The 21029-nt window shown below is 36.7% G+C and overlaps 1 protein-coding gene across 7 annotated transcripts in view; it reads left to right on the forward strand.

Moving 5' to 3' along the window:
• Positions 1-21029, forward strand: part of TTC28 (tetratricopeptide repeat domain 28) — a 648175-nt gene that overhangs the window by 329337 nt on the left and 297809 nt on the right. The gene's annotated exons all lie outside the window — the stretch shown is intronic.

Here is a 21029-nt window from a genome sequence, read left to right on the forward strand (position 1 = left end):
GTAGAGTGACTAAGGCTGTTTAAAATAATAAGTGTTTTTTGTTTCTATTGTATTTTATAATATTGCTAAAAAGTAATAGTGGTGTGTGTGTGTGTGTGTGTGTGTGTGTGTATGGCTGTGTTCATATATAAACAATAGCATATATTCAATGTTGAAATAAAGAATCCTTTTCTTCATCCTCTTTGTAAGCTCCCAAGGAAATTAAAAATAACAGAACACCGGGTTAATCCAAGTTTTTAGTGTTCATGTAATTTTTTAAATAGGTAGAAGCTAGTTTTATATCAGCACTGGAAAGCTGTGGAACAGCCAGCTGTACTGGTGTGCAGAATACATAACTCAGTGAAAATGTTGCTGCAGACAGCCTGGGCTCCAGTAGATGTTTATAGATGTTTACACATGTTCCAAATTAAATTATATTCATCTCCGGTGCCATGTTCTACAAATCTCACAAAAAAGACTTACCTGTGATCCATAAAAGTAATCCTTTGGAAATCTCAAATTAAACTGAGGACATTGTTGCTCCTTTGTATAAGAAACTTTTAAAGACATATGTGAGTTTCCCATCCAGGCTTTTCTGTCTAACCTCTACTGTATTTTATTCTAAATTTAAACAACTTCATGGATTGGGTATTTGGGAGATAGTTGACTGTGAGGTAAATTTATAAAATTTTGTGTATCTCATTTATGAGGTGTATTTTTCATTATGTGTACATGTGTATGTATGTTCCCTTCTGCTACCAACTAGAAGTTGTGAGTGAAAACATTTCTTTTCATTTAACCGTTTTTTTTTTTTTTTGTTATTTTGGGTTTTTTTGTGAGAATAGCAGAGGCTGATGTGAATTAAAAGGTGTTTGGAATTTCCTCTTGTGGGTATAATAAAAATTTTAGTCTGGGTCTGAACGTGTGTTTGTTACTTTCTCACACTTGTTTGAAAAGTGCTCTATAGTTTAAGCTATTCTAGCTTCTCTTATCTCTTAGCCTCTGTGATATAGTTATAACATGATCAGTAGTTTGCTGTACAAATTAGACATGCTGCATGAATACATTTATCATACATACATCAATATGAAAGATGGATTTTTAACATATGATTTAACATATATGAATGTGTATGTAATTTTATACACATTTTTGTGTGTATCATGCACACATAAAATCATGCACACATAAAATCATGCACACATAAAATCATGGGTCTTGTAAATTAACTTCCATCTTGTGTTTTGTCCACTTTTGTCTATGAAGATTTTATAACCAAATGACTATTTTATTTATTTATTTATTTTTTTTTTAAGATTTTATTCATTTATTTGACAGACAGAGATCACAAGTAGGCAGAGAGGCAGGCAGAGAGAGAGAGAGAGAGAGAGAGAGAGAGGGAAGCAGGCTCCCTGCCGAGCAGAGAGCCCGACGCGGGACTCGATCCCAGGATCCTGAGATCATGACCTGAGCCGAAGGCAGCGGCTTAACCCACTGAGCCACCCAGGTGCCCCCAAATGACTATTTTAAACCAATTTAAGCCAAAGCAAAAGGTGAGAGTAATTCCAAATTTTATAAAATAATATATATCTTATGTTTGAATAGAAAAATACAGGCAATATGTAAGTGATCTCTGTGTGATAGGATGAAAAGATGAGTTTACTTTTGTTGTGCTTTTGTATTTTTCCCAAATTTTTTAGAATGAACACATATGAGAAAAATACAAATACTTTAAAATAAACATAGTTTAAATCTCATTGAAAGAAACATCTTAAACCTATTCTACCTCTTAGTGGAGAAATACATGTTTATATTTGATTAGTAATATGGTAAATGTGGTAGCATAAAGAACTTGGGTCCAAATTGCAAACTTAACTGTAAAATAATTAAGTAATATTACCTTTTTATGTCACCATCACATAAACATGTTAATTAAACTCTGAGAACACATTTTTCTAACCTAGGCCATATGTAGCAATTAGGAAGTTTAACACAAAAAACAACAGTTTTTAAGTTACGTCCAGAGTACAATACATACCAAAATCTGCCAACATGAAAATATCTTTATGATATAGGCTGAGTTAGTTTAAATATTGGGGGGGAAAACCCCATAAAAATTGGGAAGTCTGACAAATTTCAAAAGAAACATGAAATTTAACCATGTTATTATGACTTCGCAATTAATTGAGCAGCTTTTTCCCTTGCTCTGTTGTCTTGATGTATTGGTCTTCAAATGCCCACAATTCTTGTTTTCTTTTATCTTCAATTCATCTTAATTAGCCAGTTGAACTAAGGCAGTACTCTTGACCTTTGTGATAGATGTATCTTAGGATCATCAGTGCATTAGTTCTTGTTGGGATTGTTGTAGGCTTCTTGAAGATGCCACATGTTGTACTCTTTGGAGATACTAAAGTATTTTCTCTTTCTGGTCATCTAGTTTAATTCAATATTTCAGGGGCTGTTAATACTGGAAAAAGTCATCTGAGGGATGAAAAATGTGGTATTTTCAAGGTATTCATTAATCTATAAAATATTATTTTCTTTACTTTGGTCATTTTAGAGAGAACCTTGGGTGCAGACCCTATTTATTAGAGACTCCTGAATGCATAAATCAATTTTGACGTTTTTTTGGTCTAATGATAATGTGACTTGTTAATAATTACTGTAGTAACTTCCAATTAATGAGAATTGTGACTTCAGATTAGGTTCCTTCTAATTAGTACTTTGTCATTTTACTTCATCAGAAAGTGGTGTTTGCTGGTCTGGAATTAAGAAGAGTTCCATTTGGCAATAGGTGGTTCATTAACACATGGAAAGAAATAGACTGGCTCACACCCTTCTTTGCCAATTGCGAATGTTTTGTTAAAAGGAAAAGCTTGCCTTCCTTTGTGGGGGATGGTTGTGACAGATTTCTTATACAAAACTCTTACATTAGGTTTTCTCTTTAGGGAGGAGGTGTTTGAAAAGGAGACATTGAAATGAAACCAAGTGTTATAATCACAAGGCTCTAAATGATAGTGAATGTGGAAGAATTTTTTTTTTAGATTTTTTATTTGTGGGGAGAGAGAGAGAGGGAAGGAGGAGGGGCAGAGGGAGAAGGAGAGAAGCAGATTCCCTGATGAACACAGAGCCCTACAATCACTGAGCAGGACGCTGAGGTCACTATCTGAGCCCAGATCATGACCTGAGCTGAAATCAAGAGTCAGCCGCTTATCTGATTGAACCACCCAGGAACCCCGAACATGGAATTATTAAGAAGAAATTTGGAATGGCTCAGCAGTTAGCCACTCTATAAATAAAGAAGATCTCATTTCATAGAATAAGATTTTAGAATGTTACAGCTTTAAAGAACCTTAAGATACCACTTAACCCAGCCCCTCACTTTAGAAATGATGGAATTAAGGGCCAGAGAAGGCAAGTAATTGAAATTAACGTAGCTGGTCAGTAACAAGGGTAAAGGGAGCCCAAGGTTTCTTTAATCCTTGAACAGTTTTCTAGTTTACTACCATATATTGTTACTTCTTAATTGTGCTCTCAGGAAATTTAATCTAGCCTAAATGTTTTGCAGGAAATGTGATTATGATTGAACTAGAGGCTAGAAAATATAGCAATTTGGGGCACCTGGATGGCTCAGTGGGTTAAGCCTCTGCCTTTGGTCGTGATCTCAGGGTCCTGGAATTGAGCCCCACATCAGGCTTTCTGCTCAGCGGGGAGCCTGCTCCCCACCCCTGTCTGCCTCTCTGCCTGCTTTTGATCTCTGTCTGTCAAATAAATAAGTAAAATCTTAAAAAAAAAAAAAAAAAGAAAAGAAAAGAAAAGAAAATATAGCAATTTATTTTTTTTAGATTTGTCAAAAAATTTGGTACAAAATTATGCCAGAGAGATTTAACTTCTTTCACCATAATTAAACAAAATAAGTGATGAATAAATATAAGGATTTTGAATTTGGGCATGTAAATTCTTTTTAAATTAAATGTCATTTTGAATAAAGGAGCCCAAATATGTAATTTAAGAGATTTTCCTAGAAGTAGGTATAGCTACTATAGAACAGTGGATAGAGGCACTGAATGGTCAGGTCAGAATTGAATGTTGGCAGAACAATGAGCATAACCTCGTTTATTTTCATGTAGAAGTAACCCCCTAGCATCATTGAAGAGCTTTCTCTGTTGTTGCAATGTGAGACAAAAGCTCGAAAGGATTGGGTTTTGAGAGGATACTGATGTCTCCAGACTATTTTGATTTCAAGTACACTGATATCTGTATACAAAGTTATATCTATTTATGTTGAAATCTAGAGGCCTTCACTCTCAGGGGAGGATGAGCAAGACAGCAGGAAGAGATCAACTTTCTAAGCCTCCCTTTTTGTTTTTATTACAAGGTGTTTTTACAGTTGTTACTTTTGTCCAGTTTTTAAAGCAAACTATTCAGATTGTTTGAAATAACCATAAGAAAATTTGAATGATTTTCAAATAGACTAAGTTGAGCCCTTATAATTTAAAATCGTTTTATTTTTGTTTGGGTTGGCCCTACTTATTGCTCTGAAATATTTCTTGAGGAAGGACTTCTTCGGATCTGTGGTCTCCCTGGCAGATGAAATCAGTGTAAGCTCTTGAATTTCAAATGCATGTTTTTTACATTTAAATTACTGTCTTCTGCTATAGGAAGAGCTCATGGAAAGCATGTATAGTTCATAAGGCTGGACTCTTGCAGTGAAATTAGAGGCCATTAGAACTCTTGGTCTTATTTCCAACTGAATTAGTTAACTGCCTGTTAAGGTTCAGAGCTTATTGACCAATAGGCATTTATTACTCTGGCCATAATGACACAATGATTTCCATTAAATTCCAGAGTTTATGGAAATAAAAAAGAGATCTTGTGAAGAAAGTGGTGAGTGGTTGCATTTAGTTATTAGGATTAATTAGGCATTTAAATGTAGATATAAAGTATGTTTTAAAAACAAGTATTTCTCTTTCATTGCTCCAAGCCAATTGTGCTGCTGGGAATGAAGATTTTGTTGTTGTTCTTTCTTAAAGTACTCCAGGCTCTCTTGTTTCACAAAGTGTCTACCCTGAAATTGCTGAGCCATGTCTTTGGAGAGTACTTATCAATATTACAGGATATTTGGTAGTTTAACATTTGCCATTAATAATATTCAGGGTAATTTCAAAAATAATCAACATGGTTGGTATAGGATATTAAATGTGTTCATCTGGGAGCTTAAGAAAATGATTTGTCTTTTTTCCAAGGACTTTTAGTGTAAGAGTTTCAGAACCTGTTTTCCCATCACTTCTATATTTTTATTTAATTATGGTCACCATTTTATAATTAATAAGGATTCTTTACATAAGATATCAACTAAATTAGGGACTTCGCATATCGTTTTTGAACTTGTAGTGGTTAAAAATGTATCTTAGGAGCTACTTAAAAGAACTTATTAAAAAATTAATGTATCCTGAAAGAAGGTAGAGAGAATGACAGATTATGAAGTAGAACCTAGTTTTTAAGCTTTTGGGATTCTATCCATTACATTAAAAATTGATATGGGATCTGAATATTCATCTCTAAGATCATTTGAAATGATAAGCTGCAGAATTAGAGCTACTTCTCTGTAGAAGGCTAATTTGCAAGTGTCAGGCAACATTCCTTTCAAACAACTTGAAATGGGTTTCTTAATGTGCTTTAGAAGTGTAGTTTCAGAAAGTTGATGCAAGCAAGCACATTTGCATTTCCTCTGGACAGGATAAATCCACTTCATTGATATTAGTTTGGATAATTTTTCCCCAAGGGGCAGTGCATCTTTTTCAAACCCAGAGATCCAAGAGCTTTATGGGTAAAGCTTGCTAGGTTAAATTCTTATCTGTCCTGGCTGGGGAGCATGCTGAGCCACATAAAAGATGTAAATATGGATTAAGTCTTTCTGGATTTCAGCGTCTAAGCAATGGAAGGAGAGAACTGAGATTTTGAAAGACATTAAGTTCAAGGCATGAATTTGGAAGCAGTCAGGATTGCAAATTTAGGAAAAGCAGAATGAGAGACCTTGTGCAGGTGGAATGGAATTTGAAAAGCAGAATGAGAGACCTTGTGCAGGTGGAATGGAATTCTTTAGTTAATAAATATTTATTGATGGATAAATTATATCTCTATGGTAGGTTGTATGTATATAGATATGAATAAAAAATAACCCCTGCTTTTGAAGAACTTATTTTCCATTAATTTGTTCGTTTGTTCATTTGTTTGTTCATTTAGTAATCTTTGGGTACCTACTGTGTATCAAATAACCACACTGGGGATACAAAGATGAAAATGCATCATCTTTGCAGTGCAAGAGTTTTCACTCTGTGGAACACATTCCTGAGATACCCGTTTGGGCATGGAAAAAGTGCTCCCTTATCAATGCTGTTTTAGAGGGTAGCTACATGCTGTAGGAGTGGAGACCTGGCTTCAGAGTTGGATGGTTCTGGGTTTGAATTTATGTTCTGTCGCTTACAGCCTATTACTTTGGGCAAGTGACTTAACTTTTATCAGCTTCAGGACACTTATCTTTAAAGAAAGGCATCATAATAATCTAACTTACAGGATTATTAAGACTAAATAACATTACTTATGTGAAAGTTCTTGCCATATACTAATAAACATTAGTTCCATTTCTGATCTTTTCTGTAATATTGCTAGTCCTGTGATTTACTGACATTTTGTATGAACTAGGTATTATGAACTGGCTGGATAATATAACCATACATATAAATTACATATAAACCATACATACAAATTATAGCATAATTTGTTTACGGTAAAATGCTTAAAACATTCTGAGCAACTGACTTGAAAGTGAACTTCTAGAAAACACTTCTTTTGTACATTGGGGAAGACCCATAATCAATTCTTACATGTACTTGTGTGTATGTTGTTTTGAAATAATTCTTTCTTTTAAAGATTTCATTTATTATGGAGAGCATGCATTTGCATACATGCAAGTTGGGGGGAGGGGCGGAGGAAGAGGGAGAATCCCAAGCAGATTCCACAGAACCCAATATGGGGCTTGATCTCAGGACCTGAGACAATATCAAGAGTCAGACACTCAACCAACAGAGCCACCCAGGCGCCCTGATCTTTAATTATTCAATATGCAGTTTTTATATATCTCCCCACATTGACTCTATGCTTTCTGAAAGCTGAGATTAATGATCTCTTCCTATATACCCCTGTAGCAGTGAATTCATTTATACACAGTAGGTAGAGAACACATTTTTGATAAAAGGCGAAACAGTTACAGAAAAAAAAAGTGCCAAAGATTAATTTAATTAAAAATATGAAATCATTTTTGACTCTGCAGTTTAAAACCCGATAACAAAATAATACTAGAAAATGTTTCAGTCCAAAAGTTTTATAGCGGGCTTAAATGATAGAGGGAGCAATGTTAGCAATTTGTGATCTCCAGGAGCGATGCGTCATTGTTGCAGCAAAAGGTACCTGTCAAGTAAGCACACTAGAGTTATGTGGTGCGAGAGACCTTACCGGGTCAAAGAGGAGCACGAATCTGGAACTGTTTAGCCAATCGAGCCACCACTTGTCTGTGAATGTTACTATTTATGCATGATAATCAAAACCTAAGTTTATTAATAGAGTTACGCAGTTGCTTTTGGTGGCTGTGCTTGTTTTCAAATGATTTTGCAAAGTATAGATAATCCCAGTGAATAGGCATGTGATATTATATTGATTATATTTGATATGTATATTACATTGATAGTATATCTGAATAAAATCTCCCAGACATTTCTCAGTCAAAATAATCTTTTAAGTTTCTAGTTATGTAGGAACTGCTATGCTGTTCTGATGGCTCTTTTTTGAAAGGGAATTCCTTTGTCCCATCCCTGCTGTTTCTTTTTTGGAATTGCCATAATTTCAAGAGGAATGCATCACCGAAAGGACTGCTGATGAATGAAAGCTGCCTGTGCCTGTTGGCAGGCACTAAGTAGGCTCTAAGCAAACTGCAATTCATTGAATCTTAGCAGGGCTATTAAGAAAATAAGTGCAAATTGTCAGGAGAAGAGAGGTTTCCTCCTTAACATCATCCCTTAACTCTTGGGTAAGAAATGTTAGGCAAGAAAGAGACTGTTTCAATTTGTCATCCTCCTGAGACCTCAAGATGTTATCTGTAGTGTTGAAATAAACCATTCCTTTCTATAAGCAGAGAAAATGAGAAAATGGTTTATGCCCAGATTGGTCCATTTAGTTAGGAGGACAGTCACATAAATAACTACCTAAGAAAACAAAAACAAAGAAAGAAAACGGGAAACCTGAATCCCTGGCATAAACCCTTTCAGGATTCAAGTCTCTGTAAATAGGATGTGCAGGACAGAACTGCCTGCTTACGGCTGTAATGGGCTTAGGGGAAGTCATCGTGCACCTTAACCTCTTTACGTAGCTTTTCCAACTGTAACATAAAAGCCATTTTCTTTTCTAAGGGGCGAGCTAGATTATAAAGTTGTAAACAACATGTGGGTTTGTTGTTGTTGTTGTTTGGTTTGTTTTAATAAGCAGTTTACCTGGTTAGATTCAGGGCATATACCCTGACTCACATTTTATGGACTTTGGTTCCAATGCCAGTTAGGTTTTCAGAGAATTTGTGGTTCTTTTGTGTGTATCATCCATTGACCAGTCTGAGAATTGGGTGGTAGTTTAGTTCTCAAAACCTTGGTATGCTATTTAGTGTCATATCTAGAACACATCTTTATGGGATTATTCTCAAAAGTTCCCTTCTCTATCGGATGTCCCTGACACTTTCCAATTCTCTGGCTGCCCCCTTCCCTTCCCATTCTCTAGCTGAAACTGGGACTTTAGTTTCCCTGCTTTGCCATGCATCACATATATGAGGCATCAAATAGTGAGAGGGCAGAGAGAAAGAAAAAAGCATTGAGACTCAGCCTGTACTCTTGGGAGTAGAGCTCTTGGGACCAGAGAAGAGGGTCCTTCAGAATTTGGGATGCCAGTCTAGCAACCACTACTTTTGCTATTCCTGTTAATTGCCTGGGGTGTTAGACTGGGAAAGAATGGAAAGAGGACTTAAAATACAGAATTTTTTCCACTCTTACCCTCAGGAGTCCTCCTTTTCGCTTCTTTGACCAGAAGAAGGAGACTTCTTATTTTGAGCTGCTTTTGAGTCCGAGCCTGGTAATACCAGGTGGAAAGGATAAATAAAACAGGAAACCCATTGCCGGTTTGGTACTACTTTGAATTCTGGTCTCCTTCCTCAATTCATTTGCTACCATTCACTCTCAGAATCCTCAGAGAGCTGTCCCATATATACTAGGGTATAGTTGTATTCAGTGGGGAATGGAACCCTTCTTTTTTGAAAAGATACAAAGTATATTATTACATTTTTGTGCTGGCAAGTATTGGGAGGCAGACACTTTCCTTTTTCTTGCTTTTCATTTTTGGTATGTGGTACCCTAACATACACATGCCAATGTGGAAAGATTATATAAATAGAAAGGAGAAAGATACAGGCAGCGAAGTTTATCATGTAGAAAAACATGAGTGAAATATTTGTGCAAGGGGCGCCTGGGTGGCTCAGTGGTTTAAGCCGCTGCCTTCGGCTCAGGTCATGATCTCAGGGTCCTGGGATCGGGTCCCGCATCAGGCTCTCTGCTCGGCAGAGAGCCTGCTTCCCTCTCTCTCTCTCTCTGCCTGCCTCTCCATCTACTTGTGATTTCTCTCTGTCAAATAAATAAATAAAATCTTTAAAAAAAAAAAAAAAAGAAAAGAAATATTTGTGCAAATATTTGGGGGGCATATATTCTTACCGTGCAACCCTGCTCTCACCACCTGGTCATGTCACCCTCTTCATATCCCTCTCCCCAATACCTCCTGTTTTGCGGAGACTCTTTCTGATAGCTCACCACTGAAGCCATTGACAAAAGTAGTTGTCCGTGGCGTAGGCAGTGCTTCTCAGATTTTGCTTTGCCAAACCCCTGAAGTCAGAAGACAGGGACTCTTCCAGGGATTGGGGCTGTAGGCAGAGTGAAGATGGACATTTCCTTATGTTTTCTTTAAAAAAAAAAAATTATGTGAGCTCTTCATTTTCTTCTGTAATTTTTCATATAAAAATAATTCCCCATTGATGGTGAAAAACTAGCACTATGGTACCAGATGTTGATAGTGTGGGAAGTCCTGAGTATGTCAGAACAATGGTTATAATGGGAATTCTTCATATTTTTCATTCAGTTTTACAGTGAACCTAAAACTGCTCCAAAAATAAAGTTCATTAATTTAAAAAATTATCTCCCAAAAGCTTCAAATACATTTGGCTTTTCAGGAGATGTTTTGTGTCGTTGTATAGTTTTACCCTTCTCCATGGTTCAATGCTACGGACTCCCATTTAAGTTACAATTTTATGAGAAAAACAGAGTTGGTCTATCAGCAAGATCATGGAGTTACTAATAGTGGAATTTCATCTGCTCAAGGAAACCCAATGTATGGCACTTACGGTTATAATTTCTTTTCTTTTCTTTTTAAAAATTTATCTGTTTATTAGGGTGAGAGAGCATGAATGGGAGGGGAGGGCAGAGGGAGAGGGAGAAGCAGACACCCCCTGAGCTGGTACCCCGCCCCCCACCTGGGGCTTAATCCCAGGAATCTGAGATCAAGATCTGAACTGAAGGCAGACATTTAAGCGACTGAGCTACCTAGGTGCCCTATAATACCTATAATAATTTCTAATAGACTGCTTTCTGGAAGGAATGGATTCCCATTTTTTGGCTTGGTTTTAGATATAACTACACTAGGTGAGATGCCAAATTTTCTTTCAGCGATTAGTGAGATTTCAGTCTCTTTTCATTCCTATACTGTTAGCTTCACTGTTTTCCCACATCCACCAGTCTCTCTGCCCACCATTATTTTTTTCCATTTTGCTTCTGGTCTTACCACATTCCCCAGGACCAGGCTATGTGTGTGAAGGGGCACAAGCTCTGTATTCCAGGACTGGGGGAGGATTGGTAGGGCAGGGGCATAGAACTCATGCTAAAGCCAGATGATTTCTTGGAGAATGTTCAGGAAATTCTCTAGTTTTCTTCTTTGCAAGATTTTATACTCTTCCTATGCCACGCCCATATAGCAAAGGCACAAGATATGGAAAGTTCAGAACCATTGCTCTAGGGTACTTCAAACTTCTTTCACTGTTTATTTTTAAAGCTTGGAAGAGAAACTCCAGATGATGGTACACACATTTTATAATCTGACATAAACATTAACATTGGGAATCCCTCCAGCGCTAGAAAATGACACCTACTTAGTTAACTCCTGGTTGTCATTTCATCTTTTCTTTAACTTCTTATCAGATTTCTAATTTCTTTTTAAAATATGATTTTCCCGTAATTTTTTTTAACCTTAGCACTTTTGATACAGTTAGCTAAAAATTAATTTGGGGGAAAAGAATAACTGATATGGTATGAAACAATCAGGACTGAGAGCAGATTAAATGGTCCAAAAGCCTATGTTGGGGAGAAAGACAATTCACAGCTGCAGATTTGGTTAGAATATTATGTTTAGACCATTTGGGCCTCTGACTCCAGGTTGCAAACTCAATAATGGTGTTTTCTAAAATAGCTTCCAATCTCTTGCTTGTGCTTTCAGCATACAATAAGGCAGACTAGTAAAAAATACTAGTGTAGTTTTCTGGAGAGATAGGAATGATTACTCCCAGCTGAGCAGGTTAAACATATTGCTACATGAAGAATGTACTCTTTGCTGATTCTCAAGGTTTTATTTATTTTTATTTTTATTTTTAATGTAAAGTGTCAGCATACAGAAGCAAGAGAAAATTCATTTGAAAATGTCAGAAAATAAAAGAAGCATAGCAAGTTGTGTTGCAGGTAAAAATCCATTTTAGCCAGCAAACAAACAAGCAATGGCTGAGAAGCTTGCTGATGGCTCCTTTTGTTTCTCTTTGATTTAAAGCCTCATGCCTGTAATCTAATTAACATCGAACTGAGTTGCAAGTACAGTGGCCTGTTTGGTTCAATAATAATACATTTATATGAAAGGTTAATGAAATGAATTTTTCCTCCATTCAATTCATTAAAACTTGTTCTACAATCAACGGTTGCTAATGGAATAGAGATTAAATATTCATGTTCATAAATTTTCTGTGTCATTTCTGATTTTCCTTCATTTCTGCCTCCATAGGTTGAATTTTGCGAGTACAAGAGTTCACAGACAAAAACCTTGATTTAGAGGTTAATTGCATGCCATTAATTCTTTTATCAAAGAGGTAGTGTGGAATAGTGGAAAGAGAAAGAGTTTGGCAACGGGTTTGTCTCACTTTGTAGCTGTATGATTTGGGGCAAGTTTCATAACCACCTCTTTTGTGTAACGGGCATTATAAGAACGTCTCACAAGACATTGTGAGGGTTAGTGATAAACTGTGGAAAGCACCTAAGTGTTGTGTGGGACACAGAGGTAACAGTTCAACAGATGATAACCAGAAAAGTGTTTGGAAAATAAAACACCTACATATATTCAGTAGAACTTAGTGATGATTTATAGTGGCAGGATGGCTGTGGTAGGATGGGCTTCTTATTAATTTTAAAATAGTTGTCAGGCTTGGGCCTTGTAAACCTTGTAATTCTCATAATCAGTGTGTCAGTGTAAAGAGGAAAAATTGTTTCATATTTCTGTACATAGATTTTTGATCATCTGTTTTCTGCCACCTCCTTTTTCACTTGGGCCAGCGGACCTTATTTATTTAAACTGCATATGATGTTTTTCCCGGGTAATGAATTTACAAGATAGTTGAAGCTTAATCGACTGCCAGAGTACATACTTTTTATTTTTTATTTTAAGAGAGGAAGGGGGGACCAGGGGAAGAGGGAGAGAGAGAGAATCGTAAGCAGACTCCACTCCCCCCAACATGGGGCTCGATCTCACGACACTGAGATCATGACCTGAGCAGAAATCGAGAGTCAGCTGCTCAACTGACTGAGGCACCGAGGCACCCCTACTTTACAAGCTTCTTAAACAGAAGATGCCAAACATAAATTAACTATTTCCCTAGTGACTCAAGGAAATCATTATGGTCATTAATTTTTGTTTTGTGTCTAATTTTTGTCAGTCTCTGGCCTACTTCACCAAAGGTGATTTCTTTTTTTTGTTAGCAACTTCTTTCTTAATATTTATATTTACTTTCAACTCCAAAGTAAAATATGCTTTTTGCAGAAAATTAGGAAAATAAAAAAATATATATGGAAGAAGAAAATAAAACTGACTGAAAGCCCTTCCCTCAAAGGTAATTCTATTAGCATCTTGGTTTTTCTTCAAAAATAATACATAGGTACTCCTATTCTTTTTAAGTCAAATTGATATCCAAGTATATAGTTTTTTAAAAAGATTTTATTTATTTATTTGACAGAGATTCAAAGTAGGCAGAGAGGCGGGTTGGGGGGGCGGGGCTGGGGAAGCAGGCTCCCTGCTGAGCAGAGAGCCCAATGCAGAGCTCGATCCCAGGACTCTGAGATCATGACCTGAGCTGAAGGCAGAGGCATTAACCCACTGAGCCACCTAGGCGCCTCTATAGTTCTTTATTTTTAAATTTTTCTTATTAACATATAATGTATCATTTGCTCCAGGGCTTCAGGTCTGTGAATTGTCAGGCTTACAAACTTCATAGCACTCACTGTAGCACATACCCTCTCCAATGTCCATAACCCAACCACCCTCTCCATACCTCCCTCCCCCCAGCAACCCTCAGTTTATTTTGTGAGATTAAGAGTCTCTTATGGTTTGTCTCCCTCCCGATCCCATCTTGTTTAATTTTTTCCTTCCCAAACTCCCCACTTTGCCTCTCAAATTCTTCATATCAGGGAGATCATATGATAATTGTCTTTCTCTGATTGACTTATTTCGCTCAGCATAATACCCTCTAGTTCCATCCATGTCGTTGCAGATGGCAAGTGTCATTTCTTTTGATGGCTGCATAGTATTCCATTGTATATATATACCACATCTTCTTTAACCTTTCATCTGTTGATGGACATCCAGGTTCTTTCCATAGTTTGGCTATTGTGGACACTGCTGCTATAAACATACGGGTGCCTGTGCCCCTTCGGATCACTACATTTGTATCTTTAGGATGAATACCCAGTAGTGCGATTGCTGGGTTGTAGGGTAGCTCTATTTTCAACATTTTGAGGAACCTCCATGCTGTTTTCCAGAGTGGCTGCACCAGCACGCATTCCCGCCAACAGTGTAGGAGGGTTCTCCTTTCTCCACATCCTCGCCAGCATCTGTTGTTTCCTGACTTGTTAATTTTAGCCATTCTGACTGGTGTGAGGTGGTATCTCATTGTGGTTTTGATTTGTATTTCCCTGATGGTGAGTGATGTGGAGTACTTTTTCATGGGTCTGTTGGCCATCTGGATGTCTTCTTTGCAGAAATGTTTGTTCATATCCTCTGCCCATTTCTTGATTGGATTATTTGTTCTTTGGGTGTTGAGTTTGATAAGTTCTTTATAGATTTTTGGTACTAGTCCTTTATCTGATATATCATTTGAAAATACCTTCTCCCATTCTGTCAGTTGTCTTTTGCTTTTGTTGACTGTTTCCTTTGTTGTACAAAAGCTTTTGATGGTGGTGAAGTCCCAGTAGTTCATTTTTTGCCCTTGTCTCCCTTGCCTTTGGTGATGTTCCTAGGAAGAAGTTGCTGTGGCTGAGGCCGAAGAGGTTGCTGCCTGTGTTCTCCTCAAGGATTTTGATGGATTCCTGTCTCACATTGAGGTCTTTCATCCATTTTGAGTCTATTTTTCTGTGCAGTATAAGGAAAGTTTCGTTTTTCTGCATGTGGCTGTCCAGTTTTCCCAACATCATACCAAAGGTGATTTCTGATCTGCAAGCTGGTGAAGCAGATGAGGAACTTGATTATACAACAAATACCAAATAAGAATAACAGTTAGTGAAACATTCAGTTCTGTTCATTTTAAAAAATGGCTACTCTGTGTTCTGTATTTCATATGTGCTATCAGTCAGCAATCATTGTTATAACCCTTTGAGGTCATCATCATTCTCCTTTCTTGAAGTGGAAATGGAACATGAAGTTTGGGGGCGTTAAGTGTCTCATCCATAAGTAATCAGGACAGGATTCCAGCGTCAGCGTTGTGAGTCCTTTCTCTTTCACCACAGCTGCCGTGGGAATAAGGCACATAGTTTTTGAGCTTTGGTAATAGTTATTTCTCTCATTTAATATGTCCCCTTTCAATTTCCAGTTTAGATTTGTGTTTAGAGACTTGTTAGAGGAAGACCAAATTTTAGAACTGCAGTGTACAATCTAGTAGCTACAAGCCACCCCTGGCTATTTAAATTTGAAGTAATTAAAATGAAATAAAATTGAAAATTTAGTTTCTTAGTCACTTTAGCCACATTTCAAGTGCTCAGTGGCCAAGTGTGACTGGCTAGAGGCTGCCATTATTAGAGAGAACAGAGAACAGTCTATCATTGCAGGAAGTTCTATTAATTTCTCTCTTTAAGTCGAACATATGTAACAAAATATATAACAAAAATAATTTGCCTGTAAAAAAGAAAAACTAATTAGCGTGTATGTGTCCATATAGGTGCCTATTTGATATAAGATGGTGAAAACTTACTGAGGGGGTACCTGAGTGGCTCAGTCAGTTAAGAATCCAACTCATGATTTCGGCTTCGGTCGAGATCTCAGAGTCCTGGGATTTACCACCGTGTTAGGGTCTGGGCTCAGCACAGAGTCTGCTTGTCCCTTTCCCTCTCACTCTGCTCCTCCCGCTCCTTGTGCTTGTCTCTCTCAGGTACAAATAAAATCTTAAAAAACAAAACAACCTACTCAGGACATGGGTTCTGTGCCTTCACTTCTATGTATCACATTTTAATAGGATATAATATATAATTTATAATAGAAAATAAATGTGATAGTAGGTAATTTGCATATATTTACATTTTGCTGATATGTGTCACATCTGTTTTAAGTAATAGTCTTTTATTTTCCCATACAAAGCGTTCTTGAAAGTCAAATATATAAAATATTTAGAAGGAAAATATTAAACCAGAGATTGACATGTTCAGTGAGTGGGAAGTGTTAATTCCTGGATAACTAAACAATAAAATCTCCAATCATGCCTTTCCTTTTCAAGAATCATTTTTTCATATTCCCTAACTTTATTCTTTTCCATCACAACTGAGCATAGTTAGTTGTTCTGTGTAGTGATATTAAGGTTTTTCTGCCTTTGGCACCCTGTAATCATTTTCATTTTGATCCAGTTGTGTTAAATTATAGATTAATACCGCTGCTTTTTAAAAACAAGAATTGGTATTTCTATTTTCCCCATTTCCATGCATTTTTAAATAAAATAATAAAGTAAAATTCAGTAAAATAGTTCTGCAATTTATAAACGTTGTTGAGAAAGATGGCGATGATGTGGTAGCAGGTGGTATGATTGGCTAGTAGGTATATCACCTGTTATAGATTATTTATTCTATAGAAAATGTAAAAATGTTCAAACAGGAAAGAATATTACTAGGAATAGTAAAGTATAACATGAGAAAGTACAGATTAATTGAAAGCAGAATATTTGTGAACACTTTAAGTAGTAGATTGTACATGTAAGCAAATATGTTTAATTTTATGTAGCATTACATATCACATGTATTTGTTCTATGTTTTATGTCCTAAATATATACATGTGCCCATGAGCATAGTAATGTACATCACTGACTTGAGCAGTGATAGAGTAGCATGTTTGTTAGGACCGATTTCACTGATGTTTTAGAAATGGAAACCAGAAATGGGATGTTGAAAGTAAAGGCTTGCGGGTCCTTCACTGGTTCCAGGGGTGCTTGAAGCGTGAAGAACTGTTTCCCACGTTTAGTCTTTGTGTGTTTGTACTTTAACCCCGTTTAGTCCATCTGGGCTGTTGTAACCAAATACCATAGGCCAGGTAGCTTAAACAACAAACATTTCTTGTTGGGAAGTCCAAGATCAAGGTGACAGCAGATTTAGGGTCTGGTAAGGGCCCACTTCCTAGTGTCTATGCCTTGCTGTGTCCTGACATGCCAGAAAGGAAGAGGGAGCTCTTGGATCTCTTTTATAAGAGCACTGATCTCATTCCTGGGGGCTCCACTCTCATGACCTAACCACCTCCCTAAAACTGCACCTCCAGATAGCATCACGGTGGGAATTAGGTTTCAACATACTAATTTTGGAGGGATACAAACATTCAGTCCATTGCAGACTCTCTGAGATGAGAGGAATGGCCACATAATAAAAAGCAAATACTAACAATTTCAACAATGGGCGTAAATACTTTGGTCGTTAGTTACATTTTTATTACTGCTGAAATATTACAAGCCCTTATTATTAGTAAGCGGCTACTAAAGTAGCAGTCACGACGTTTAGAGCTTTTTATATTCTTCCCCTCTGGATTGTGGGTAGCTTGAGGCTGAGAGTCCTGCCTGTTTCTTTTTACAGTGCCTGGTTCTGTAGATTTTTGGGGAATGCTAATGGAAGGAAGGAAGCATGGAAACTTATTCTTGTAACCAGTTGTATTTCTATTATTTGTGAGGTTATTTAGTAGTGTGTGTGGAATAATCATTGAGGCTTCTTTGTGGTGAATGACTCTGCAACACTCAAAACTCTAGGCATCTCACCTTCAGTCCAGTGTATTCACTAAGTCCTTTTAAGTTTCTCTTCTTGGCTAAAGCTTCAGATTAAAACCATTTTTCTCAGGGTATAGGTGCTCTAAGTAGTGAACCCACTATGCCCTTCCTTCTCCATCTGCTGCATAACCTGTGGCTAGAATGTGGTATGTGTGGGGGGGTTGCTGAGGTTGGCTGGGCACCAAGGGTTCAACATTGCTGTGTGGGGCCCCCCTTCCCTTGCCATGCTGAGCATATGCTGCTTCCGCTCAATCCTTAATGATAAAAATTTGCCCCTTTTCCCAGATGAAGTAGGTTCCTGTGAAACCTGTGAACTTCTCTGGTGTCTGTAAGAGAAAAATTAGTAGCACAAACCAGTAGAGGAGAAGCAGATAGGCTACAGCAGATCACATCAATTCTCTTGAAGCTACGGTAAACAGCTGTGCATCTCAGCACAGAAGATCCTGTGAGTGGCTGCTGAATCTCTCAAGACCAGATAATACTAATTTGTCTTAGTTGGGTGGATCAAATTTTGTCTGGGAGCCTTAAAGCTATGAGTTCCCAGTTGCAAACAGTCTCTTAGGGAGGAGGGGAGGAATGAATAAAGCAGTGATAGGAATTGGATCATGTTATATTGAATAGTAGAATTTTGAACTATTTCTTGGACTCCCCTTATATTCTGTGGGTCTGTAATTATGTATTCTTATTGTGATTCTTTTCTCATTAACTAATCAAAATAGCTACTTTTATTGTGTATTTACTCTGTGTCAGGCACACTGTGCTAAATTCTTTTTATTCTGTCCCAGTAACCAACAGTCCTTGTTTTATCATCATCAGTTCAACTCCATAGTGGCATTTCTCTCACAAAAGTACAGATAACTAATATAGATAGCTAATATTTTTTCAACAGCTGTCTGTACATGCAATGAATATTGTATGGAAAAAGTTGGGGAGTCCCGATCTATGAGTTTGGAACAGGGGTTTGATCACAGTTTGATCACAGGGGTTTGTCAAGTTTGATCTAATTATGCTTCGTCTTGACAGGGATACAACTCTTAAGATTTTTAATTGAGGAAATCTTACAAAGTTGAGCTTAGGGTTCTAGAGGGGCATAAGGCAGGACCAAGGGAAACTTTTGAGCCTTCTCTCTTATACCTCTTTTCAAAATCTTCTGAAAAAAGGAAGCTAGGATTGTGGGCAGCATGACCAAGTTGTACTTTTTCTCATCTCATCTCCTGAGTGTCCTAAGAAAACAAAATGTGCACACTCTTCTTGTGTAACTGCTGTGTAATCTGTGACCCTAACTTGCATTTAACACTGTACTTTGCCTACCTGGACAGAATAGCTAAATCATACTTTTCAGTGATTTCATTGTCAGACATGGAAAGCAGTTGTTCTTTCAGTGAAGTAATGAATGATTAAGTTTTGTTTTAAATATACAATAAATTATCAAATTCAGGGGCACCTGGGTGGCTCAGTGGGTTAAGCCTCTGCCTTCGGCTCAGGTCATGATCTCGGGGTCCTGGGATCGAGCCCCACATCAGGCTCTTTGCTCAGCAGGAAGCCTGCTTCCCCCTCTCTCTCTGCCTGCCTCTCTGCCTACTTGTGATCTCTGCCTGTCAAATAAATAAATAAAATCTTTAAAAAATATATCAAATTCATTGAGACTCTTATAAGGTTTTTGTGTGTATTTTCTGCCCAATTTTATTGAAATAACAGCACTGTCTGTATTGGTTGAGGATGTATAGCATGATTTGACTTCCATGTATTGTAATTATAATTGAAATAATTACCACAATAGATTTTTGTGTTTCTTAAAATACATACTTTAAATCAAAACCTACAGCCATTTTGTCTCTCTCCATAAATAATAATAATAATTTACAGATATTTGGCATATGTATGTGTATACATAAATAAATGCACTTTTTTTAGTTTATGTTTTCTAGAAATGCTATATTAAAGCTAAACTGTAGTTATTTTTACTTGGAATGTGGTATATATTGCCTCTTGGATTATAGAAATCACCTAAAATGTGACATGAAAAGAGTAGTGACAAATGTCTATAAACACATTAAAGATTAAAACCGTGGCTGAGTCCATTGAAAGGAAGTGATCTTATGAATTAGTAATGAAAGTGCATTTACAGGTTATTGTCTTACTAGGGTCTGAGTTTTAACAGCTGCTGGTAGTTTAAACTAATAGAAGTCTGAATAGCCCATAATTGAGTATTCATTCTGTTTATGGATTGTTTCTTAAGAGAAACACTTAATAGTATTACCCATCCTAAATTACTTCAACAGGGAGTTATAAAAATGAAATAAGATAAGGTAAGTCCATATGTTTTGTATACATGAAAAGTGCTCTCTCTCAGTGTATATAATATAAAATTATGAAATTATGTATTAAATTTATTGAGTGGCAGTTTTAGGAGTTGTTTGAAACTTTATTTAGATCCCATGAATACAATTTGTGATAATTTCAAAGTATATTGGACTAAAAAGTTAAATGTGTGTTATAAACATATAATATTATAAGATTATTTAAGTGAAACAGGAGGCCACGTATTTTAGAAGATGTCATATAAGCAATGAGTGTATTAATTATCATTTTTCTGTGTCATTTAATCAGCTACAAAGTCCTTTGCTAGTTATGTGCTAGTAACATTTTATTCATTTACTTCTTTTTGCTCTTTCTGCTCATGTCTTAAGACTTTACTAAAATTTAAATACTTTACTTTCTGGCCCTTTCTGCAGTTAGCTGGAAGGAAGGATGTTTTCTTTTAATCAGAGTTGATAACACTGTTTTTAAACTAATCCAATTAAAGAATACAAAGGACAATAATCTTATTTTGTTTCTGAGCAAAGCACACATATTTTAGATAACAACTTTTTTTTTTTTTAAAGATTTTATTTATTTATTTGACAGACAGAGATCACAAGTAGGCAGAGAGGCAGGCTGAAAGAGAGAGAGGAAGAAGCAGGCTCCCTGCCTAGCAGAGAGCCCGATGTGGGACTCGATCCCAGGAGCCTGGGATCATGACCTGAGCTGAAGGCAGTGGCTTAACCCACTGAGCCACCCAGGCGCCCCAGATAACAACTTTTAAATACTATGTCTGAAACACCACATTAAATGTAGCCATGTTCTAGTACTCATTGTTAAAACTATCTTAATAACCATCAAACACTGATATTTCCCTTTAATTATATAAAAGGGGAAAATGTGAAATAAATGGAATTTGAGTGTCTTTCATTTATCTTGTATCATACCAGATACTTTGGTGAGATATATAAAAATCTCCAAACACTGTCATTGAGGAGTTTATGTTGTTAAAAGTAGGATAAAAAATATTTTTAAATCATTAAAAAAGCAATTTGTAAATAAATGCCAAAGGATGTG

This window comes from Mustela erminea, chromosome 13 (genome assembly GCF_009829155.1).
Source record: "Mustela erminea isolate mMusErm1 chromosome 13, mMusErm1.Pri, whole genome shotgun sequence".
Taxonomy (NCBI): Eukaryota; Metazoa; Chordata; class Mammalia; order Carnivora; family Mustelidae; genus Mustela; species Mustela erminea.